This window comes from Nothoprocta perdicaria, unplaced genomic scaffold, assembly GCF_003342845.1.
Source record: "Nothoprocta perdicaria isolate Ctin4 unplaced genomic scaffold, notPer1 scaffold_16, whole genome shotgun sequence".
Lineage (NCBI taxonomy): Eukaryota > Metazoa > Chordata > Aves > Tinamiformes > Tinamidae > Nothoprocta > Nothoprocta perdicaria.
The window spans coordinates 681,142-706,548 of record NW_020454760.1 but is presented as its reverse complement, the minus strand read 5'-3'; the positions used below and the strand labels follow the sequence as shown (position 1 = coordinate 706,548).

The 25,407-nt window shown below is 38.7% G+C and overlaps 1 protein-coding gene across 1 annotated transcript in view; it reads left to right on the top strand.

Annotated features, from left to right (window-relative positions):
- IL17RD (interleukin 17 receptor D) overlaps nucleotides 1–25,407 on the top strand; it is a 56,386-nt gene that overhangs the window by 16,309 nt on the left and 14,670 nt on the right. Inside the window, exon 2 of the mRNA XM_026035435.1 lies at nucleotides 23,497–23,554. The gene's annotated coding sequence lies outside the window, so the exon portion shown is untranslated. The remainder of the gene's footprint in view (nucleotides 1–23,496; nucleotides 23,555–25,407) is intronic.

Here is a 25,407-nt window from a genome sequence, read left to right as displayed (position 1 = left end):
CGCCCCGCGGCTGCAGCCGCCGCCGGCCGGAGGGGCTCGGCGGGCGATGCCTGCGCGGCCAGGGTGAGTGGAGCCCCCGCCCGCGGGCGCGGCTCCTCGCGGGTCCTCCGCAAGCCCGCGGGGCGGATGCCGAGAGTTCGGGCGCTGTCCCGCGGGCTAGTGCAGCCGGCAGGGAGGGGGTGCCGCGGCAGCGGGCGCGTAGAACAGCTACGACTCCTAACGCGGCTGCAAAGCCCTACGTCGGGTGGGTGATTTGCGGCCCGGAGAGAGGGCGGCGTTTCCCGTTACTGGTTTCTCGCCAGGGCAGGGAGCGAGGCAGCTCCAAGAGCGCGGTGAGGAAGCGCCCCGGCAGCTCCCGCAGCCCCTTCCCTGAGGCGACCTGCGCTCGCTCGCGCTTTGTTATTTTAATGGCTCGAGGCCGGCGCGGGGTCTCGGCTCCGGCCTGCTCGTTCCACAGAGATGTAGGAAATTTACGGGAGGGGGAGGGGGCAGGAAGGTGGTAAACATTTTGTTGCTGCTCCCTGCCTTTTGTTCATGTTTCTGGGGTGTTGTAGTGGCAGACTTTGCTTGCTTGATTTTTTTTCTCTGTAAGATTATTTTTAAGCAACTTTGCTTTTGTTGTTACTGTTTCTTTTTTGTTTCTTTTTCTCTCTTTCACTTTTTTCTTTTTTTCCTGTCTCTCCCGGTGCGCCTAGTTAGGTTAAGGCCGCTGAGGCGCGGCGATCCCGGCACACCGGCGGGAGCACGAGTGACTTTCATTGCTTTTCCTTTTTGTTAGACTGTCACTAAGGATTTGCTCGGGTTCAGATCAGAGCCTTTGAGACGTTCCTGCAATACACGGTTCGGGAACTTGGAGAGAGCAGTGCAGAAAGCTGAAAGCAGTGGAAAATGTGTCAAAGAAAAGAGGAGTGTGGAAAAAAATCCTTCCAACTGCGATAAAGTTTGGCTTAAACGTTTTTATTGGATGGAACTCCGTAGCACTCTTAAAAGTTTAGAAGCGTGAAAAATAAAATGCTTTGGCTCAGTGCTTCTATTTAATGTCTCACAAGCTGCAGACAGGATGCCCCTTGCTCCCAGTGGCCGCTGTGCGCAGCTCTGTCAAGTTGTGTGCCCACTGTTAGCCAAGCTATTGCTGCCCACCAAAAGCCCTAGAGTTTGATTCATATGCTTTGTTTTGACACTTGTAGAAAAATCACTTTACACCAAGTTTACTTTTGCTTACGTAATTAATGTAATCGTGTATTAATATTGCATTAATTGTCATAATATCTAAATGTCACAGAATTGCTTAATTTAAGTTAACTTACAGGTCAGTCAAAAATACTATTTCAAATTAGCATGAAAAATCATTCATCACATGCAGAAAAGTAACATTTCTTAAACAGTTATTCTAGAGTCTGTTTTTAATATATTCTCAACTTCAGCTCAGATTTTCCTGGCCAGCTTGTTAGGTATCAAGTCTGCTTGTTTGGTTACGATTTTGCAGCCTGGTTCCTTAATACCAGTCGGGTTTAAGGTTGGCTCCGTCGGCTGGGTGGGACGGCATTTGCTGGGACGAGGAGTGAGGAGTGCGGGGATGGCACCATTGTCTCAGCTCAGTGCTATTTGTGTTGGCCTGCATGTAAGTTTTGAGTAGACTTGACATGCTATTAAATGACTGATGGCCCCTCTAACACATTGTCTGCTCCGGAGCAGGCTTGCCTTTGAAGTAGTACCCTGTAGGAAGTAAAGAGACTATTTGCTCTATTAAAATTCCTTGGTATTTCCTCTGTTTAACCACAGGCCACTTCCCCTCTGCCACTCTAAACACTGCAGGGACACTGACTGATTGAAAAGACACAAGCTCTGAAGTAATTGTGTCCTATTCAAATAGATATTCTTATTGCAGCTTACAAGTAGTGTCTAATTAATGTATGTTAACAGCATGAATAAATCGTATTAATTCAGAAAATAAAGAAGGACATAGTGTGAAAAAAGTCTAGCATGTCTTTAAGTGAAGCATTTGAACTGAAATAATTCTCAAAGGCAGGAATAATATAGAAAACTTAACTTTTTATTATTTTTAAGCACTGTTTTTAAAAGTCTATTTAATGCTATGCTATTGCGTTTATGTATGAAATATTCATTTTTGTTTTACTCCCTTTACAAAAATAGCTTTAATTTGGCTATTTTGTGTAGAAAAAAAGCTTGATTGAACGCAAGCATGTTAATGAACTATAAGGATGTAATGAGGAAGTGTTTGATACTTGGATTTGTACCTCCTCAGGTTATTATGACAGCTAACATTGAAAACTAAAGGCTTTGGCTGTGATGTATACAACTTCAGTTGCAATATATGTGCCTGCGTTACTTATGTTCTTTCATAATACTTTGATATTGGTCTTGCAGGCTCAAAATGTCTGCAATGGTAAAGCAGTCAATATTAGCACTAGTAACTTTAAGAACATTGCTATTATTATAATTAGTGCTGATTTCAATGGATTAAGGATTTTACAATTTGGATTGACTTTGTGAAGTGTAGGGTAGAAACTTGTAGGAACTGCTGATGTTTAATAGACATTTTAATGCATTCTTAAACTTATCATTATTCCAGATTAAGGTGTAGCATTGTTTAAAGTAGAATAGCATTGCAGAATAGCTTTCCATATGGATGGTCTTATTGTACCATATGTCTACCTTTCCAAAACAAGTACATCGGGAAAGGGCCTCTTTTAATCTAGAATAAGTATGTCCACATGGGGAACTATTCTGGAAAAATGTTCACTGCTTTTTTTTTTTCCCTCCCCCTGTAAACAAGCTATTATGTGTACAGGGAGAGACAGAATGAGCTTTTCAAGTTGATTTGAATATGTTTCAAATTTATTTATGCAGAGCTCAACACATGAGTAACTTTACTCTTAAGTAGTTTTGTAGATTCTAATGGGACTACACACATGAGTAATCTCTTTTCATGTGTTTAATTCCTCTGAAGATCCTGGCCCTCAACTGTGTTCAGTCTAAAGCTTAAAATTAATGAGACTGTCTGATAGAAGAGAATAAATAATATAGTGTTTTTAGCAACCCCCCCTTTTTTTCCCCTGCCCTGTAGCTAGTCAAGTTCCCCAGCATTCTCCCCTAAAACCTCCTTGTGCTGTGTTCTACGTTCTAAATTCAAGAAACTTTCTGTCACTTCCTCTGTTTAATAGCAGAGAGCCCCACTCCTTGCTCCACTCTCAGGGCTTCTGCTTGCCTTTGTTTTATCTTAAGGCTTGTGCTGCAGGGTCCTTAAATCTATGTCCTCAGGTAAAGGGAAGTATCACTCCCAATATTTCCATTCTTCTTTACCACTGGAATTTTTCTAGGCACAGAGCTGAGCCATGCAGGAATGATTTCTCCAACTAAATCTGTGTTCTGGGAACTTTATTTGCAAGGAAGAATGTCTAGTACAATGGTAAGAAATAATCTACTGGAGTTTAAATCCCCTTCTTTATATTGTATTGCTTTCCCACAGTCAAAAAATCAGATTTTCTCTTACAGGGTATTTAAATTTTTTAAGGCGTATTTGGCAGGACAGACTTGAGATAAGGCGTACTGGAAGGTGTTAATGGTTGCCATCAGTGGGTTCTTTAATCTATAGACAATTCCAGAGCTGGCTGAAGGCTCTGCAGACCAGATGCCAGCAGTTCTGTATTCTCCACTTTCCTGCTTATTTTATTTTTTGTTGTTGTTAGAATCAATAGGCATCTTTACCCTGGCATACAGAACATTGTGAAGACTTTTTAGAATTCATCAAATGTCATTTAAAACTTAATGTCTTTTTTTTTCCTAATTAGATATAATGCAACGTGTTGAGTGTAAGAGTTGGCAAGCGTGGTCAGTCATGCACAAAGCATCTGCAGTACTTTAATTTAGCTAAGAATTTGGCTTCTAACTCATTCTAGCTTTTGGAAGAGCTGTATCAATCGGGTAAGAGCATGGACAATGCAACCCCTTTTTTTTATCCTCTGGTGTAAAAAAGTTTTAGTATCAGTCTGACTACTAAAGTTAGTCAAAAAACCTAAATATATTAATACCGAAAGAAGCAGATTAATGTTTCCTCTGGAATTTTGAGGCTAAACAGTTTATACACTATGCTTTCAGAATGAAAATTCAAACAAAGTTATGAAAACATAAGCCTATTTATGCCATGGAAGTTAACTCTGAGTATAAACAACAAAAAAATCTTTCCTTATATGTTGGTGTGAAATTGGGAAATTGAATATGAGACTAATTCATAAACCTTGACTAAGTTCTGCAGTTCCAGTCTCTCAGGACTGTTACACACTCTCTAGGACTTATCCTTGGTTTACATGTCAAGCTCTGCTCCCTGTTTTACTCCCCACAAAAATCTGCTTTTGAGTAAGTGGAAATGTAGTAACAACTATGGCAGTCTTATTAGTTTAAAATCATGAACCACTTATTTAGGAACAAGTACTTGCAAACAGATTAATACTTTTCAGTCCACTGCTGAGAAGATGTTAAGCAGTTGTGAGTACATGATGCTAACTTTACTTAATTATTGGATTCTCTTTATATAATACGAATGTTAGTTAATTAAAGCTGCAACATTTAAGGGGTGTTTAATAGGGAACAGCTGTCTTTTCCAACAGATCAGTCTAAAGATGATGAAACAAAGCTTTGATGTGAACTTGCCTGCTTAATTCTGCTCAAAGGCAGAATTTTGCCCATAAATTTAACATGTTATTTAGAGGCCTGTAAAATAACAGGAGTGTGAAGTACTAGTGGGAAACTGCTAAGTTTTTAATCTTTAAGAATTTTTCTTGTTTTTAAAATACAATGCTTTGTTCTTGCATATATTTCTAGCAATATAATGAAGTGCATTTCAAAAAGTTTTTTATGAAACTTTAATTTCATGATGATGTTTTATACCTTGTGTTATATTTACATATAAAACTGAACCCTGGGTAAAAGCTTTGGATCTTGAAAAACACATAAAGGTCATATCAAATACATAGAGATTATTTGATATTTCCTCTTTATTAATAATGGAAAATGTTTTTATTTAAGAAGTGCATGCTGTAGTAACTTAAGAACTACTTTATATTACCCTGAAGTATGTATTAGTAATTTATTGTATGTTATGGTAATGTGAGACTATTTAAGGGTCAGAATTTAAGTACATTTACTTTAAGGAGATATTGTCTCCTGATGCATATAATATTTTGCAATTGTGACATTATCCAGCTTTTTGTCTTCCTTAGCCCTCCTCAGCTCTAGTCATCCATGTTGGCACTCAAAAGGTTGTGTGACTTTTTACTGAAGACTTTGGTCAGATATACACTTAATTTTGGAGTGAATACTCCTTATGATACTATAGTATAATCAACAGTCTTACTGCATTATTTGTTTAACAGAAACACATTATTACTTTCAATATCCAAAATTCTCTCAGCGAAGTCATGGTATAAAAGTTCATTTTTCAGCTTGGTTGAACTTAGTACATTATATGTTGAAAATCTATTTCTAATAATTATATACATTATAAGGGTTATATTATGTCAACTTCATAAATAGTTATTAGCTGCAGGTTCTTAACAGTTTGTTTGTTTTAGCCCATCAACTGATTTAACAACTGGTTTAAAAACCCTTTGAACACAGATGCTATTGGTCGGCCATGGACTTAGATAAGAGTCTTTGTTTTGTTTTAAAATGGGCTTGGAGTACCCCACTTTGCAGTGAAAGTAGTTCTGATGAATGCGTACCTTTAAATTTTTGCAAGTCTCCTGGTCATACCAGTTTTCTCCAGGCCTCTATTTATGGTGCTTTCTGTCCTACAAATTACTTCTTGCCTGCATCTGCAACTCAGCAAGCCTCTGATATTCAGTGTCAACCCCTCAATTCACAAAGCCTGTTCTGTGCAATCTTGTGAGTCAAGTCCCCTAAGAGATATTGCCCAAACATTTGTTCTGGAATGGGTCCTAGGACAAGTCCCATGGACACATGAATAAGAGGATGCTCTAAGAAAAAATGAAAGGTTTAAGAAGGACCTTTAGGAAGCCACTGAGGAAACCTTATAGAAGCAAATGTTAGACCAAAATAAGGAACCATCACCTTTCTTTTTAGGTGATAAGGGAAACTGCAGATTAATTAGAGGGTTTCAAGTAACCAAAATATTCTAAAAGACAGTAGGAGCGCCCGAGTGTGAGAGTGCACATGGTGGTACGACTGCCTCCTCCCACCGCGGCATGGATGCATTCCAGGATTTGGGAAGGAAATTAAATGTGCAGCTAGGGAGTTGTTCTAAGTTTGAGCTGATTATTAAAAGAATCAAAGCTTAAATTAGAGTTTTAGCAAGCACCAGTGCATGTTTCAGGGTGTGTTGTACTCTTTGGAGTTGCTTCTAGGCTGTTACAGTGTGATGCAGTCACTGCACTGCTCCAGACCTCCTGGATTATTGTCCCCAGCCGCTGCTCCGAGTGTGGAAATCGCCCGGGTGGAGCAGGGCACTGCCTCCTGCTGTTCTTCATTCTTGGCACCTTGCTCAGGGGGTAAGGGGAGCACAAGGAAATCTGTGAGGAGGAAGTGTCCACATCCAAATTTCATGTACTGTTCAGTGCTCTCCCACAATTTTTCCTTTGCTTTTGGCTGGTGATAAAGATGAACATAGGATGTGATAGCAGGGCTTCTTTTCTCTCTCATGACAAAAGCATCCTTCCCGCCCCGGCAGGAATTACTCCTGAAGAGCCACCAAGGTGTTTGGGGAGCGGGACCTGGCCTGCTAGGGCAGAGGGGATGTGAAAAAGGGTGTAGTACCTGGTGCATGAAAAATGCATTGATGCTTGCCACAAAAATACCAGAGAAAGAGGGAAGAACAGGACAGAGGGAAGGAAAATGCTACCAAGAAAAAGAGAGTTGCCTGAAGGCTACTGCATAACAAATGAAAGGAAGTGGCAAAAGCTTCAGGAAGGGCTGCTTGGGGGTTACTACAATAAGACTCTCTGTCCTGGCTCCTGAACCACCTTCTGAGCCTCCGTGCTTGCCTGCCTCCACACAAACAGCCGAACTCTTGGGAGGAAGTCCTCAGAAGCCATCCATTAGCCTGAACAGGCAAACTCCTGAACAGGCCTTCATTTCTGTACCGGGCTCTTAATTGTGTCTTTAAACACGATTTGTGTAAAGTGTGGCTTAGGTGTACTGAGGCTGTGCTGAGTACTGGGGAAAGACAAGAATCAGAAAGTTGCAAGCAAGTCTTTTACTGAAGTGTCAAAATCTACCAGTACCACATGCATGGGTATTTGTACTTAGGGAATATGTATCACAGTAATCTGTTATTAAATACATGCTGTGGTCTTTCTTCTTGTTCTCTCTGAAGTTGTAGATGAATGAGCACTCCTTTATTTTTCATGTTCTTGTGAATAGTCTTGGGCTGTTGTTCAGTAAGGCAGTAAGTCTAATTTTAGGCTATCTTGGACTGGATCAAAACCACAATGGCAGCATGACTCATTCTGCTGCTTCTAATGTGCTCGAACAGATATGAGAGGTAGCTTTGTCCTAGCAGATTTCATGCCGGATCAGGTATCATATCCCCATCTATGGGCCTGAATGTTTGGCTTAATTCAACAGAATCAGAGTTGTGTGCCCGTGACTGATCTGAATCAAATTGGTACCACTTGGTGACCTGACCGTGTGCAGATGGCTGTGGAACAAGGGCCTCTGTGTGGCCAGGTGCGCAGCTTGGCAGCGGGAAGCTTGCGAGCCGCAGGCCCGTACCTGGCACGAGCTGTTGCCCTTCCCTTCTCAGATCTCGTAGGGAGCACAAGGCCGCGCGCTCGGGAGGCAGTGCTGCTGAAACGCGTGTGTTTCCCGTAGCCTCGGCCTGGGCAGCAATGATTTAGCACTGAAAGCGCAAGCGCCTTCTGTGCTGACACCTGGAACTGGGAGAAAGCGGAGTGTGCAGACACGGGAGCGAGCAGCGCTCCAAGGATTCCAGCTAAATGTGTGTGGAGCACTTTGGGTTCACATGGGAGAGATTCCCTGTCCTCCCACAGTGGGCTGCAGGGCATGCCCTGAATTGCTATAAACTCTGGGAATTGCATTAACAACTAGGCAACATCAATCTACATCCACACGCAGGTATGTGGAGGAGATGACCAGCTTGCAGTTCTGCTTGGAACCGTGTGTTCTGTGTTTAAAGGTTCGCAAATAATTTAACTAATTTCTATCTATTTATATGATTCTTCCTCCCTACCCCTTCTTCCTCTCTCCCTGCCACTCCCCACCCCCCGCCAAAAATAAAAAAGTTATTTCCATTTTTACACTCACTGTGATACAGAAATGTCAGATTTTGCTCATGGCTGGTGGGCAAACTTGGATTTTAATTTCTGACCTTCCTCATGTTCCCCACTCTTACATCAGTGGGAGGAACTAGATATTTCTGATCTTGCCTCTGACTACATTCAAATCCAACCAAGCAATCAATGACTTCCCTGACTTTTTTTGTATGTGGCTGTGGGAAAATTCCTGGTTGGTTGGCTATGAATTAATGAAAATCCTTAGAATGCTTCCTTAATGATAGCTCCTGTGGTTCTAAAAATGCTATTCCCTTTTTTAATTTGAGGGAGGTCATGGAGGTTTACAGAAACTAAGAAAAGAAAACGTAACATCTGGTTGGGCTCTGCTGATGACTACTTTTGTGTAAAGAAAAGTTATGGTGGTTCCTCAGCATCAAACACATTCAAGGTGATCCTTTCTAAGAACTCTTGGCAAGATTACTTTTCACTCAAACTGTGTTTTCTAATTAATTTGGCTTTGTGTTTTGAATTGGAAAATTTTAATCTTCACCAGCACATGGGAACCTCAAATTCATAATATTTTTGCTTAAGAATACACCCAACCATTAAAAGAAACATCTTGATTTATATATAGTATGTAAAATTACTTCTTTACCTGTACTTTAAGTTTTTAGAATTTTAAGATTAAAATAAGGTTTGGGGTAGAAATTTGGGATCCATGAAAGTAAGAGAATATTTTTGTAGATGATATTCATAATGAAGTTTAATTTCAGTTATTTGCATATACAATATAGAAGAGAATATACAATATAGAATTGTAAAAATGCTCCATTTTGTAATTCTAAAATGGCAAGTTTAAAATAAGAATGATTTCTTTAATGTATAATGCCAGTTAAAATTAGGTGTGAATTTAGTTTAGCTCACAGGAAAGCATGATCTGAGAACAATAAATCTTCTAAATTGTTAGACCTAGCTCTCAGCTGCTCATTTATACATCTGTATTCCAGGTGTGACTGGCCTAGAATCAGATCACATAATAAATAAACTTTAAAGCGTTTTAGTAGTCACATGTCCACTGTATCTTATATCTTTACAATTCCTTTTTATACAATGATCTATATGCCGACCTGTGTTTGTCATTTGCTTGTGCTAACATAACACTATAATCTCATTTCCTTTTTAAAATACAGGAATCTTGCAAGTTTTGTTGTTTGCTTTTGTTTAAAAGCTTTTTGCTAAACTTTTGTTTGCTAAAATCCTACCACCTATCAGTGGTAACACTTTAGCTTCAATTTTGATGACATTTAGGTTCACTATGCATGTTACTGTGGCATCACATTTGCTTGTGAGGCTGACCGAAGGCAGAGCAATGTGGTTAATGTGACGATTTCTGGTACTTAGACTTCTTGTTTGTAGCTGCCTCCAGTACTGAAACATCTACAAGGTGTGTCATCATAGCACAGATAGTGCACTGCATATTTGCACTTCATTCTATCATGTGGTGATATCTTCTTTAGGGATGGGGTTTTTTAAGTGTGCTGCAGTAACTTCAGGTGCAGCTGCTCAGGCATTTCAAGTCAGCCATGAGAATTTTACACCTTTTCCCTCAGTCTGAGTGATGCAGGTGCCCTTCCCCACGTACCCTTGTATCTATTGTCTGAAAACCCCTTTGAGACCTGTGTGTCTGCCTTATGTTCCTCAAGAAAAATTCAGTGGGGATTGGTGTAATCTCGCTGTCTGGGCTTGTCTCTAATTATAGGCAGCAGAAACAAAATGAGGATGGAAGTCAGAACTGGTGATTTGCGCAATTTGTGCTCAGCATAAAGACTGCTCTGTGTGGATGATCTTCAAATATGCTGTGAGAAAAGGACCTGGCTGAATCGCAAGTCCTTCTTAGCAGAGTCTTCAAGCTTATGCTGAGCTTCCTCTTGGAGTCTTAGCGATTTGGGGCATAAATGAGTGATTTAGGCTTCACTCTCTAAGTGTGAGCAGATCCTCAGAAGCTTGGATTGGAATTTTCAAAAAGAAAGCGGTGCCCTATCTCCTATTAAATTTTCAATGGGATTTGTTCTCTTTTGTGGCTCAGAGTGTAGTTACATTTTATATTGACTCAGAAGTGAAGCTGGTTAACACAATTTTCACTTTATCTGCATCTTCTCACTTTGATATTGCTGTTTGCTTTTCCTTGCTCACCCATGCAACTGTTTGAGCTACATTACAAATCACATTATTCAAACTGTTCAGATTAAAGTGATTCCTACTGCTTCTTTTTTTCTTTTTTGTCCTCTCTTTCTTTTCACAACTTCGGATCATTTGAAGACATGGATAAAGCAAGAGCCTCGGGCAATTATGTTAAGTATATATTTGGAAGTGATGAACTGAAGGAAGAGCCGAGGGCTGGACCCAGGAGTCAAGAGCTCTCCATGCTAATTTTTGCCCCTGAAGTCAATGTTTCATGTAACTATTCAAATACTTTCAAAAATCCTATGTATGAAGTGTGTGAGTTTATATATTTTTAGAAAATATCTGTCCAAAGAATCTTGAGAGGTCAGTAAAAAAAATGGAACTTAAAAAAGATGTTGAGTTTTGAACATAGATTTCATCTGAGATTTGGACAGTGAGTGTTTCATAAGTGCTCTGCTTTTAAGCAAGAAGATAACCTCTTGAAATACCTGCAGCCTCTGTTGAACCGTAGCCAGCTCTGTGTGGAACACAGCAGTTATTGAGGAGTGCACAGTAGTGCTATACAGCCTTCCTGCCGGGAGAGGAAGGGTAGTGTGTTCACTCATAACCCGGGGAGGGGGAGCTTTTGGTGGACAGTCACTAGTATCGGAATGGAATTTGGACAGATTCCTACTGAAATTACAGAAAGAGCCAATAGGACTTAGATACCTATTTCTCACCTGGTCCTAAAACCAGCATCTTCTACTACAATATCTAACAACAAATCTGCGCTTTTTTTTTTTTTTCTGTAAATGTATCTTCACATTATGTTGTGGTATTTAGTTATCTTGACTTTCTTTCTTTCTGACAGAAGTAATAAGTTAACTACAGAGAAGTTAAAGTAAAAACAATTAAAAAAGAAAAAAAAGCACCTAACCCAACTTGACCATTAACAGGTGAAAGGTTGTTATTCCATGCTTCAGAACAGCAATGGAAACAAAACTTTTATCTTTTATTCATTAGTTAGGAATAATACAAGTTGGGCTAGCTTAGGTTTCTCCATATAGTTGCATTTGTAAGCGCAGTTCACTAATCATGCCATTCACTTTTGGGGTTCCCTTTCAATAAGGACCACAAGCCGTGAAATGTCATGCAGAGGTTTGAAAATGGGACATTCAGCTCTCTAAAGAAAGAGCTGCAAGCACAGAGCATTCTTTTTAGTACGTTCAGGCAGTGAAAGCAGGAATCACAGCGTCAGAATACATGGGAGAATAAAGCCCAATATAATCTTAACAGTGTTGATAGATGTGAGTAATTATTGTGCAGTGTAGCCATGCTATATTTGGTTTGTGTTTTAGTTACTGCTTGTTATATTCCCCTCAACTGCAGAGGTTAACGTTATGCAAACCCTGATGGTTTGTTTGTATGCTTTTACACAGAAGGTTGATTTGTAGTTACAGGTATGATTCCCTCCTTGCCCTCCGTAAAATGATTAGGTTCCTATGGTAGGTTTTGGTGCGACAGGAAAAAACAGTTCTTTCTGTATTTGTATTTTTACCATCACATTCATGTAGTTTTCTTGTTCTAGCTTACCATTTACATTGGAAATTAAGCTTCTAGGTCGTTGTATCTGCTTCTTAATTTACTACCATGATATATTTTTATTTTAATGTAGACCTGAAAGTTTAAACAGAAAGTTTTATATGCTCTGTTGTATTGTTCCTGTTCAGTGTTTTAGGATTAGTGTTTATGTATTTGGTTTAACTTGCATAAAAGGTCAAGTGAAGTTTGTAAGAAGTGCAAATGCAAATGAAGTTTTTAATCTGTGTATTTAAATACTTAAACTGTTAAATCTTTAATTGCAGTTCTGACTTCTTATGTGCTTTTTAAATAAAATGACTGCTTTAAGGGAAGTTGTGCATCATTTAATTTCTGCTAGAGTCTTATTTTGTTAAAGTGATTGTTTTGCACAAAGATCAATAAGTATGTGGAGCTTATTTTAAAAGAGGGTTTTAAAAGTATTTTAAGTGTTTTTTCAAGTATTTTTAAATTCAAAATACTTTTTTTTCATAATTGATCAAAGTAGCATAACCTGTGGCTCTGTTTTTGTTATACATGCTGATGGTCTGTGGATAACATTACATTTTTTCAGCATGAAACTGAACACTTCAAATCCCTAAAGCAGTCTCAAATTTATGGTTAATAAAAGAATTTATTGTACTGGATGTCATCTGCTATATCACTCTCGGAACAGAAACTGGCAGTGAGTGGACAGGAAATATTTCCATTTCAAATCACTTCGATCTTATGGTATGGGGCAGAAGTGTCTGATTTCAGCAAAATCAATGTAGTAGAGGCATTTATAGCTGTAAAAAATGTTTATCATCTTTTAAAAATTTCTTCCTGCTTAAATTATCTTGTCTTGTGTTTTGTGTGTTTCAGTATTGATCCTCTTAATCTTTTAATGGCAGAATGTAGAGTAATAATGTATTTTCAGGTAAATAACTACCTGTGCAAAGTGGTGGTTTGACATCTTAGTAACAACCATGGCCAAAGTGCTTCAAATTTTCAAACCTTTGTATTTGTAACTGATGTCTAAGGAACCTCGGAGAAGGAGAGTGAGATTAAATGAGCACCTTGTTAAGTCTGGAGGCATGAGGGCTGCCCTTGTTGCCCCTTACATGGTGCAGCACACGAGAGAGGACACGCTGGTGTCTGCCTGGGCCTTGTTCGTGGTGGTGGTGCTCGGGTTCGGCAGCGCGGCCTGGCCGCCTCAGCGCCACCCTGGTCACAACACCAACACCAGCAGCAGCAGATGCGGGGACGCCCGTCTGCCCTTCTCCGTTTGATGCAGCGTTCTGCTTGTTCTGAGGCTTGAATCTAAGTGTTCTGAAGATTTAGAAAAGGTTTTCACCTAATCTTTTTATTCCTGATATTTTTTGTGAGATAGGTGAATTTACAACTTAGGATTTAGGATATTCTTTTTGTGTTCCTTTGACTTATAAGGACTTCTAGTGTGGAATGCCTCTGGATCTTATTGGTGCTATTTACAGGGAATCCACAGGAATTTGCAGGAATTTCTTTAGAACAGTACAGAAATGGTACTTTTTGTTTTTTAAAAAAAGCTAAATAGATCTTGTGCCATTCTTGTTGGAACAGGTAATCAGGTAATGAGACACTGCACATTGGGCATTCAGTGTTAATTTTCTTAAGGTATGATTGCATGTAATTTAATAATGACTTACATAAATTGATTGTATAAATGAAAGCTGCTTTGAGAAGAAAAAAATATGTGTTATCAAGGTGTATGTTTGTAAAAAATCATGATTCTTTTTTTCAACTAGATAATCAAAGTTTAACCCATTGGTTGGGAATAACAAGTATTCTGAGCTTCTTGGAAGAAGTCAGAATTATCCTTCATGAAAAATATCTATATTGAAAATATTGCAAGACCTTAAAAGGAGTTGAGCAAATGGTGCCAATGCAGTAATTCAAGGTGCAAGCAGGTTGCAGTACAGGTTGTGTGAGATGGTGTTTTAATGCAGATATCACATTTCATGTCAAGTAATGTAATAATAGGAAAATGGCAGTTATGAACTAGCCATTTACTTTATGGATAGAACATGTAACCTTTGTTTTGGCTTGCTTTCAAAAACACTTAACATTAAATACATAGGAAAAATGCATCTCTTAAACAGTTTCACTTGTTCAAGTGTATTATAAAGTGTGATATCCATAGGGTGTAACTTTTATTAGTGGAAAGTGAATGCAGTCAGACTGGAGTTTCAATACTCTTTCAAACATTAAATCTCTATGTAAAAATTTGTATTTAGATTTCTTTTTATAGTAGTTTAAAACCTTATGGGACTTGATGGTGTATAATGCCTGATGACTTTGCCAATACAGATCTATTTAAAACACACATACATTATTTTCTTTATTTTTCCAGCAGTAAGATTTAGCTTTACTTATGCTTTTCAGATCCAGATGTTTAAGCTAGATGACCATATAGGAATATTTGTGTATATTCTGTCTTCTCTTCATCTTTCTGCCCCAGTGAAAAGCCCCAACAGTTTTGATGGCAGAGACTGGTCTGGGTTAGGAGGTGGTGGAGTAGCAGAATGAGGGACAATACTCATAGACTTGGTGGGAGTGGAAAAATCACAATTCCTGGAAAAACAGCCTTGATCAATTTTACTTGCTTCTTTTTAGAAGTTTATTCTGAGATAAAGTTCATTCAAGACTGGCAGTTCATCCTGAAAATTTGTTTCCATAGTAGCCAGCATTTTGTGTGGTTTTCCTACATTGATCATTATCATCTGGCACAGCTTTCCTTGCTTAAATGGTTGCAAGTGGGAAAGCTCCAGACAGCTTGCAGAGAAGGGCAGATGCTGCTAAGCTTGTTTCTTCCAAATACCCTTTGGGTGGCCCAGGAGATGTACGTGCAGCTCTGTAGATTTCTGACACTTTCCAAGTGGGGTTTTGGCTGCAGATAGGATGGCTGCATTTATAGACAGGGACCAAGAGTATAGAAATTCCCTGGCAGCCCAAATTCTGCACCTGTGAATGAATCCACCCGTGCCTCACTCTCAGCCATGCGGCTAATAGATGAACAGACCTTCTTATCCTGCTGCTATCTGTGTGATTAAAAGCTTCTTCTGTCTTCTCTGTGGACCAGCCCTGGAGAGCGTCTCTAAGATGAAAAGCATGTTCTGAAGGCACAGGGTGGTAGTGAGCTTCCCGTGTGCATGCTTGCTTTGAGGAGGTGGCAGTAGCAATGCTTGCTGCTACTAGAGCAGATGCCTATCACATTTAAACTCCTAATTTCTCATTGCTTGATCCTTTGAGTTATGTAGCTCAAAAAATGTGAAGTGTAATAGAGTAGTAACTTTTGGGAAGTGATGCTTGTATCACTAGAAATACAATTATCTTTTACTCTCATTGTGTAAAAGCAAGTTTTGAGTGAAACATTAAAATACTACTGGGGAACAGTGAAGGATTTGTCCCAGCTGCAGCGTGGAGGACTTGGGTAGGGAAATAACTCTTTGTTCCTGAAACTGAACCATACTACTAAAAACCTGCATTTTTGGAAACGAAATGCATGAGTACACTTTTGTTTCTGAACTCCCAAGAACAGTTTATTTGCTTGTTTTTTTTTTTGTCCAAGGCAATTGCATTGCTTCAAAGGGGAGATTAGGTTGGAGCAATCCTGAATCCTATCTAACTTTAAAGTTGTGTGAATTCTGTGGCACTCTGGGCAATAAAGTGATATTATCCCTAAATTACCTTGCCTCTATATCCCAAAAAATTCAAAACTCTGCTCGATTTATGTTTTGCTTACATAGAACCAAAGGACACTAGCTTTCTCTACAGTTGTGGACTTCAGTGAGCACATAATACTTCTCTTCATTGTGCCTGCATGTTTAATTGCTTTAAAAATGAAAATTGAATTTATAAGAATACCTACTTTATATTTTTCAACAGCAAACCTCTTAAAATTTTTCAAGAATATTTGCAATATAAGAAAAGAAATGGAACTGCGGGGGGGGGGGCACTGAACACACACAAAACAAAGTAGACGCGCTGTGTCAAATATTTTACATTCCAGGCTTTATGCGATGTTCTGCTTTTAACAACTCCATGTAAGCAGCTGTTGTTAGCATTTTGGAGAGACACAAATTGAACTTGGTCTGTAAGCTAGATGAAGTGTCTCTAGTCTCTTGTGACAAGTTTGTTTACAGTAAAAATCTGCAGCCCAGCACAGCAGATTTGAATTGCATCACAGAACGGTTGTGAACAAGGAAGATGATTCATGTTTGCAAGGGCTTTATTTGGGATTGTTGTTAGTTTTGTGAGTGTTTTTGTATTCTAGTTATAGTCTGAGAAGTAAAGAGCTGTAAGAAAAAGGAAATAACCAAAATTGAGTATAATTTTATTTGAGCAACTGTGTACAGTCTTCTTTGGACCATTGTTTTGAGATACTGAGATTTTTTTCTCCATTTTTTAAGCTGCCTAAATCATCATTAGTAATTGAGAAATTCCAGCACAGCTTTTGCATCCAGTTAATGATTCAAGGTTCTCCCTAGTATCATTTATTCCATTCTTGTGAAATATACTTGGAATAGTTCTTGCAGTACTGTGGGTCTTGTATTTCTATTAACATCACATTTCAAGGATACCAGTATTTGACGTAGATCCACAAAGATGTATTCTGAGATCGTAAAGCTGTTTTCTGACAGAGCTGGCAAGCTGGTCTATACTGAATGACCATCTCCTGATTTGGGAGGAGCAGCAAACCTTGAGGTGCATAAATTCTCGTGAGATACCGTCTTCCAATTGCGCTCTCGCCCTGAAGTATTATTGCTCTTTGCGTTCCGTCTGTCCCTGAGCTTCTCTCCTCTGGAAGCTACCTTCTTTCCTAGCATGCAGTAAGCAAAGTGAACAAAACTGTTGTGTGTTGTAGTATTTTCTTTTATCATTTTCTCATATGCTTCTCAGGCATTTCTTGAAACCTTTCATTGGCTGTGCTCTAACATTCTCTTAAAGTTGTTGAGAGTCCAGGCGTGTGCCCCTTGTTTGCAGAGAAGGAGGTGGTCAGTGAAATCAGTGGAGATACTTTGTTTCCTAGATACCTTAATTTAAAAGTACTTGAGAGAAAGATAAGATTCTGAGCTTATACAATTGTTTTTCTCCATACTGTAGGCTTATATAGGATCTGAACCTCTTGCCATGAAGAAGATAAGAAAAATATGTTCTACTTGAGTGGAATAATTAACCAGCTTGTCTGTTTTGTAGTGTCTTATGTTGCATGCTAAGCAGTAAGCATGCATAGCAGGCTTGATTAATTTCTCCTCCTCCTTTATTGCAGGTGTGAGCTATTCTGTTTATTTGTTCCTTATAGTGCAAAGCAGTGATTCTCAAATTCATTTGTCCTGGGCCCTCCCGTTTACAGCCCATTTCTTCCTAGTCGTCACCATCATGCACCTGCCTTGGCCCTGCTTATTCTCCCTTTCCCAAACACCTCATCTTTTCCCCCAGCTCTGCTGCCAGGAGTCACGTCCCACAGGCAGGGGAGCACTGGTTTAACTGCAGGATTTTGGATTCTGTCCAAATATCTTTAGACTAAAATGTTTAAGTAACATTAACACGGAATGTGCATTGTTTGAAAGTATTTTTTCTGTTTTTTGTCCCCCCCCCCCCCACTTCTTCAATACGGCTTTTAATTTACCAATACTCTTTCTTTATACAAGAGAGGAAAAAAACCAAAGTGTGACAAGCCAGACCATGGCAAGTGCTTAAAGCAAATGTCAAATTCCACGAGAGAGCTCGGAGCTGGTACCCTCGCTGTGCTGTGCTTGGCCCCATTGAATTCCTGGCCTTGACTGTGACATTTACGATGTTCACGGTGGGAGGCAAGCTGTAGATTAGCTTGCTTTGCTGTTGTTAAACTGTGGCCTTAAGAACTGTGTGTTCCTTAAAGTAAATCAGTTAACATAGGTTCAGTGAACAGCTGCAGAGAGCCATGCAGTGCATGTAAATACAATGTTTGCAGCCTGCAGTGATTTCTTAGCCCACTTTATAGGCTTGACTAATAAAGCTAACCTTTCACATTGTGTTTCTTTTAAATAGACACCAACATAGACATAAATAAAACATAATATAGAGGCATTTTCTACCTTTTTTTTTTTTTTTTTTGGTAGATTTATTTACTCTAGTTAATAATTTTTACTCAGCTTGCTTCACCCCAGTATGCTGAAGGATCCCCATAATGTTAGTTGGCATGCAAGTACCAAATATACATGCGGATATCTAGGGACCACCTCATCTTCTGATAGGATTTAAGTCAGCAGCTGTTCTGTGCAATATCCTTTCATAGGAGGAACATGAGAAAGCCACTTCTAGTTGAAATGGCAGAAGAATTTGTTTAGACTAGATGTAACTACTTATGAGTAAATTAACCAAATAACCATGGATAATCCAATGATTATGTGAAAAAAAGTGGTGATTTCAAAAAGTTGGAACAATTGTATTTATACCTTATAAAGAAGGGAGCAGGAGATCAACTCCCTGAGGTCTAGCTTAAGGAAATGTCATTGCATGTTTCTTCTAAGGGAATGTCTTTTTAAGAGAAATTTGATATTGAGTTTTGATATCAGACTCTTTTTTTTTTTTTTTTTTTTTTTTNTTTTTTTTTTTTTTTTTTTTTTTTTTTTAGCTCATTCCTATATATTTTTGTCTTGGGCTTCTTGCCATTGATTATTACCAAATACTCTGTGCAGCAATATCATTCTAGAGTGGTTTGTAGTTGATTTTTCAAAAGAAAATTAAATGTCTGGGTGTAATTCTTCTTACTGTTGTAGAAAATGGACTGAAAGCAAGAGGATGTAGAAAGATTAGGGATAACAATGGGTAAGAGAACGTTAACTTGAACTCCTGGTTTCCAAGCTCTCCTTGCGCCCGGTGAGACAGCGTTTGCAAATTCCCCAGCCAAGTGGTCTTGGAGAAGCAGAGGGCTTGTTGGGTGGATCTAGGAAACTGCATCCTGTGATGCTTCAAGACAAGCTTTGACAGTTCGAGGCACTGCAGGAAAAGATTAAAAATGGTAATAAAAAGGCATTTTGCAAAATGCAGACCTAATTGGAGGTGGTCGTTATGCCCCTGGCTGTGGTGGCGCTGTATGTGCTCAAAGCAGACTGGAAATGCTGACGCATCGAGATGTCCCTTTGCAAAGGGCAGTTAACAGAGGCCGGGGGCTTTGTAAGGACTTGTCGCTCAAAACCATGTCTGCCAGTGCTAGGAAAAATGCTTTTGAAATGGTGGAAGGTTCTTTGAGAGAGAGAAGGTTTCTATAACAATACAACCATTCTGTTTTACGCATTTGTGTGTTATATGAGTGGTATTCCAAATGAATATAGTGTTTGAATATAGTGTAGGGCTTTTCAGAGCCCTACTGTTAATATTTAAAGTTGGTATCATCAAGGATGCATCTTAAAGTGCAGTCTGAAGCGTCCCATTAATTTTTTTTTTGATTCTGACAGTTCCTTTTGATTTAAGACACATGTAGTAGTATTTGTTCATGTCCAACTTCTGCTTTGATTCCACATGAATTCATCTGTTTGTGTCTTTGTAGTAGTTACAGGTCAATGGGTTTTTAATCTACTACTCTAATACTGACTGCTCCCTCTCTGTGCATGCTTCTAGTGTTGCGCTTTTTGCAGCTTTCTCTTGCCTCATCAATCTACCACACTTGCTTATTTTTGCTCTTGTTACTAATTAATTTCATTATATCAATCTGTAGAAGATTTTCACTGTTTGCTTTTCTGTGATACTACTGCTGAAATAGCTAATGGCTCTGTTGGAGATTATTTATTTCCTCTGAGCATTGAAGGTTACACATTTACTGAGCTGGCATGTAACTTTGTAGCCTATATTTGTTACGTTGTCTTTCCTACTTTTTTTTTTTTTTTTTTTTAAAAAAAAGAATTAGCATAAACAACATAGAAATTTACCGGAAGGAACACAAAAGATAGTAACTGATTAAATGAAGTTAAAATGACAATTTCATATTTCAAATATGAAATAAGCACTGAGAAGCCTCTTGCTTCTCAAGTCCTCCCCAGTCAGTGATGTTTTTTTAAAATGTCATCCCTGTAATTTTTGTGTGCAGAGCACAAACCTGCAGATACTGACTTCGTAGTTGGCATCAGCTCCGTGAAGGGGCCCGTCCGCCCCGGCTTCCAGCTTCCCTGTGCGGGCAGCCCCGCGCACCTTGCCCAGTGTCCGTGAGGAGGCACTATGTGTTCTGCTGGAGGCAGCCCAAAGGTGCTCTTACGTCATACAGAGGATTCCTTTTTCGCTGATGATTTTAGAAATAAAAAATATTTTAACTTGGTTRAAGGCATCAAGGAAGCTCTAAATGGAAAGAGTAGATGTCACATATAAAGCTTTGAGTTTGCTGAGCAATGAGCATGATAAACACTGATTATTCATCTCAATGTTAGAGTTCAGAAACAATTGTCCCTTTAGTTTGCCTCGTGGGAGCATGAAATTAGGACCATGTGTGTGTGTTGATGAATAACATATGAAAGATGAATCGTGATTCCTGTTTTGGTCTGATGCACAAGGCTGTGCCTGAGGGGTAGCGATTTCCTACCTCCTTCACCAGATCTCTGTAATTAGTGCTAGCATATCTCTCTCTTTCCTAGTACTGATGTGCMTGGGGCTCCAGACAAGGCTTATTCACATTCATAAATTATCTTAATTAAAGTGCAGAGTTCCCAGAAAGAGAGAGGTACTTGAATATTGAGGTGAGTTGGGCTATTTGTAAAGACAGTTGTTCAGAAGACAGTTCTCATCACCACTATCACTTCTGATCTGCAAGGCAACATATGTAGTATAAGAAATTTAATGGATGCTACTTCTAGCTTGACTGGGAATATGAAGTGTTGTATGGTTTTGTTTAAAAGAAACAGGGAAWAGTTCAGCAATAAAAATTAAGCAGAATTTATGTTTCTTTCTGTTGTATTAACGCACTTATAGTTAAACTTGACTTWTGTTGGGAGCAAGGTTATGTCCTGAGTTTAAAATTTCTTTTAAGTTTTATTCCGAATGTGGAATCCCAGCTTCCTGCCTGCCTGRTGAATAATGACTGGGAACAATTATCATGAGTGCCTAAGTTGTTACCATTCATACAGGCCAGGTCCCGGAGAAAACATGAAAAAATACTTGTTGATTTTTACGCAATAGAGTCTCTGCCTTGAGTTATTTATATCTTTCCAATTTGAAAGATGAGTGTCCTTTTTGTACTTAAATAAAAGGAAATACCTGCATGTGTCTTGATTATCTCAGGGAGTTGCAAAGAGTTATGCTGCAGGAGGTGATGTGTATTGGCCTTCATAATTCTGCTGGTTTAGGATCTCTCAGAATCATTATCTTAACTATCCAAGCTGTGGATGTGAGTTAAGGAACATTCCCAACAATTGATTTCTGTGGTTTGAGATATGTCAGCTGGTAGAAGGATCTTTCTGGCTTGCTTGCCTGGTGTGAGATGGTGTTTTGGATCTTCARTATCTGCAGAGTTCCCCGCTTTGGACTCACATAGTGTGAGACCCTGGGGGGCTGGGGTGTGTGGGGGGGAAACTGCTTTTTACCAGAAAATAACAYTGTTTGTAATTTAGCTTTGTGCAGCTTTCAAATGTGGTTATCTGTTTAAATATCAGTGGGCTGTAGTTCTTAGAAATAAATGAATAAATAAAATTGGCTCTTTCTTGTCTGTATTGAAGTAAGGGGACCAAAGGGTTTTTACAGACAAGGCTCCAGGCAACAGAAACTTGCTTTCTAGCAAAGTTCAGAGTAAATTAAAAGCTGCTTGTAAACACTGGAAATGTTAGTGGTTAATTAACTAAGAATGTAGGACCCTGAGGCTGTACCATTAGTATTTATAGTCTTAAAGTAGGATGTTCTAAACAAATTGTCTAGCTATAAGCTAATTAAATAGCACAACTATTTGGCTTAAATATAAGGGAGTGTTTCCTGAAAAAGTATCTTCTTAAGCTTGCAGGAGTAAGTACTAGAAGGATTAGTACCGAAGTTGAGCATGATCAAATCAGCAGATTAATTTACAAATTTTAACTGATATGATAAATGTTTTGTTCAATTTGTTAAAATTATGGTGCTTCTCTACCAAATGGCTATAGTATTTCTGGACATTTTATACACTGAGAGCAAATTCTTTCAACCACTAAGTCGTTTTAGTGGAGTTTGGCTTTTTTCATCAATGTTATTAATGCGTGATTGCAGTATATTGATTTATACTTATGCTTTTATAATCTGTGTTGTCAGCAAAGAACTAATAAAAATTCAGTCAAAGAAAACAATGAAAAATGTTGCTGTTTGTGCATATATATACACACACATAAATACAAGATACACGAATAATACATATTTTGAGTTAAGACTTTTAAGTCTTTTATACCTTAGATTTTACTTAATGAAAACATTTATGTTAATTTTCAGTAATGTTAATTTTTAGGTGCGAATAAATCTGTATAAAATAATAGTTTCATGAAGGAATGACATAGGCACATATCAGAAACTAGATGCTGATAATCCCTAATAACAGTCTATTCCATGTATGCCTTGGGCGCGCAGATAGCCACACCATAGGTTTTATTTCCTGGTGTCACATCCTTCTGATCAGGCATTTGTGAGCGCTGGATGAAATTTGATTCAAGAAGAAAGGCCGAGGGGGCTGTGGTTGAATCCTGAGCATGCTGGAAGTGAGGTGGGTTTGTTGCCCAGCTGGCAAGGAGATGAACAGAGGCCTGCCTTTAGGCACCTGCCTGGAGCTCCTCCAGACGGGAGGAAACCCAACGAGCTGGCAGGGACTTGCTATTCACTTCTGCTCTTCCCATCATTGATCTTTGTCCCAAAAATGACCAAGGAAACWGAGCAAAGTTGCCATGGCCACAATGCTCAGTAGTGACGTTCCTTTTGGTTCCGATTCCTCATCTTCTTTGTCAAGATGAKCTGGGAGCAGCTCTGGACCAGCCCGACCTTCTCTTTTCTGTGCTTATTTGTCAGCCTTCAGCTTAGTGGCTTTGGGCTAGTTACGAGTGACATTCTGCCATGGCCTATTTGCCTGCAAGAACAGATTGGACTAATCTCCCAACCTTGACTAAAGGTGTGTTTTTGTACAGGCACCATTAACCTAGGTGGCAGAGGCTGAGAACTTCCTGTGAGTTTCTTTAAAAGATAAACTTCTGTGATCAGCGTTCACTGAGCAAGTCATACTGCTTAAGGCACAAATTCACTTCATAAAAATATTGTATTTAGACCTTTCTTTGTTTATGCTTGTGTGTTACATTCAGAAAGTCAACAGCAGGTGAGCGCTGTGCCTGTCTGCTCTGTCCTGGGCTGCGTTCAGGGTACGTGACTGCYGATATGTCAGAAGAGGAAAAATCGCAAATTCCGTTAACCTACAGAAAAAATTATAAAATAAAAGTCTACACAGATTCAAAAAATCCTATTTTATTCAAGTTGTTTTCCTGGTATTTCTCTGCAGGGCCTGTCACCAGTCACCAGGAACAATGGATTACTCAATATCACCTTTAAATATGACAGTAAGTTGAATATTTGCTACTATGTTTACTAAAATAAGGAGTCTGTCACAATTAGCRGTACCCTGTGCTCCTCTATTTCTATATTATCATCTGAATTTGGCCTCATTAATTATGAATGCATTTTAAAAAATCTAACCTAATATTAAACATAAAGAAAATGGGCTATTATTTCATAATTCATAAATCAGATTGTACAATGGATAACTGGTCACTACAGGGATGTTTTGATTTATTAGCTACATTTAAAAAAAAAGTCAGGAAATAGTATCAGTGAAGTTTAGTTAACACAGCAGAGCCTGCTTAAATCCTTTTTTTTTTTTTAATTTTTTTTTCTATTATTTCTGGCACTAACAACTGGGATTAAGCAGTGACAAGTGTTGATTCAAAACTCTGCTGGCACTGCATGCTTCTGGGACAAAAGAGTTGCTTAAATTCTGCAGGACTAGGGAAAGAGGTCCCTGATATCAAGACTAAAACATTTATATGTCTTGGAAATACTTACTGAGAGTAAAGAAGCCAGTACAAAAGAAAAGCAGCTTGCTGGCCGTGAATTAAAGGCTTTTTATTTCATCACAGAACAACTCTTGCAAACTTTTTTATGCTGTTAAATTATATGGTTAGGTTATTTATTCAGGTGAGAAGCAAATGTTTGTATGTTTTAGTGTTTCATTTGTAGTCAACTCAAAGAAGTAGTTTCCTGAAAAGTGTRTAAATTTTCCCTGCTGTTTTTTTCCAAAATCTGTTCTTCTTTAAAAATGTAAATYAATGACTCACAGTCAGACCTCAGACTTTTGTACTATATTGCATTTTGGCAAATTGTCATTTGACCATAAAACTTTAGTAAGTAGGATCCAAAATCTTGGGCTTGCTATTAATTAGATCCAGACCTTGCAAAAAGCTGTTACTTCAAACTTTCCGTTGAAAGAGATACTCTATCCTCCAAAGAGGAAGTTCATGCTGTCATTCAGTTCACTTGTAGCAAGAGGATTCTGCAAACAGTAAAGCCAGCACCAACTGCCCAGCTCTCATGAAAGGCAATGTGTAGTACAAACCGTTCTATTCTTTGCTGGGTGACACTTGCATAAAAGACCCCTTACCATTGCTATTCATAGTAAAAAGCAATTTTCTTTTTAGTTAATATTTTTCTTTCTTTTAAGAGCATGCCTTAGAATTTAAGACTAGTTTCCTGCATTACTTTATGTTAACTACTGATTTTTCATGTTTTATTTTAGAAACTCAGTATAAGCAAATCTATTGAATTTATCAGATTTTTTTGTTTGAATTAATCATCAGTCAATGTGATAATATATAGACAGTCAACTTTTTCAAATTTTGTCAGCATAGCTAGTTCAGAAGCTGAATATTTGTTCATGTGCCTGTAGACCATGCTCCAGGATATTGAATTTCTTTGCCACTGTTTCTTTTCCTGCTTTAAAATATCATCCTAGTAATAATTAAGCATTAAAAGTAATAAAACTTGGTGTTATTTGCATTTATTCCAAGATTTTCCAAGATTTTCCACAGAGCTGTGGCTTTAGGGAATACACTGATTTTTGTGAGGCCTAATGTTAGGATAACAAGTAGGGTAACAAAACAAAAGCAGTTCTGACTGGATTCACTGGAAGGAAAATAATCAGTGGGGAGTTGGTTAATGAAGGAATAACAGAGATGAGATGGATTTAGGAGAGTAAGTTCTTCGTGGCCAGGCTCAAGCTATACCTTTACATTTATGGTTAAAAAGCTTCCCTTGGCCATCAGTTCTAAGAGCTTCTCAGTGCTCATTGTGCACATATGTGCCTGATCACTGACCAGCGTCCTCTTGCTCCCCGCACTCTACATGCACAAAATAAACA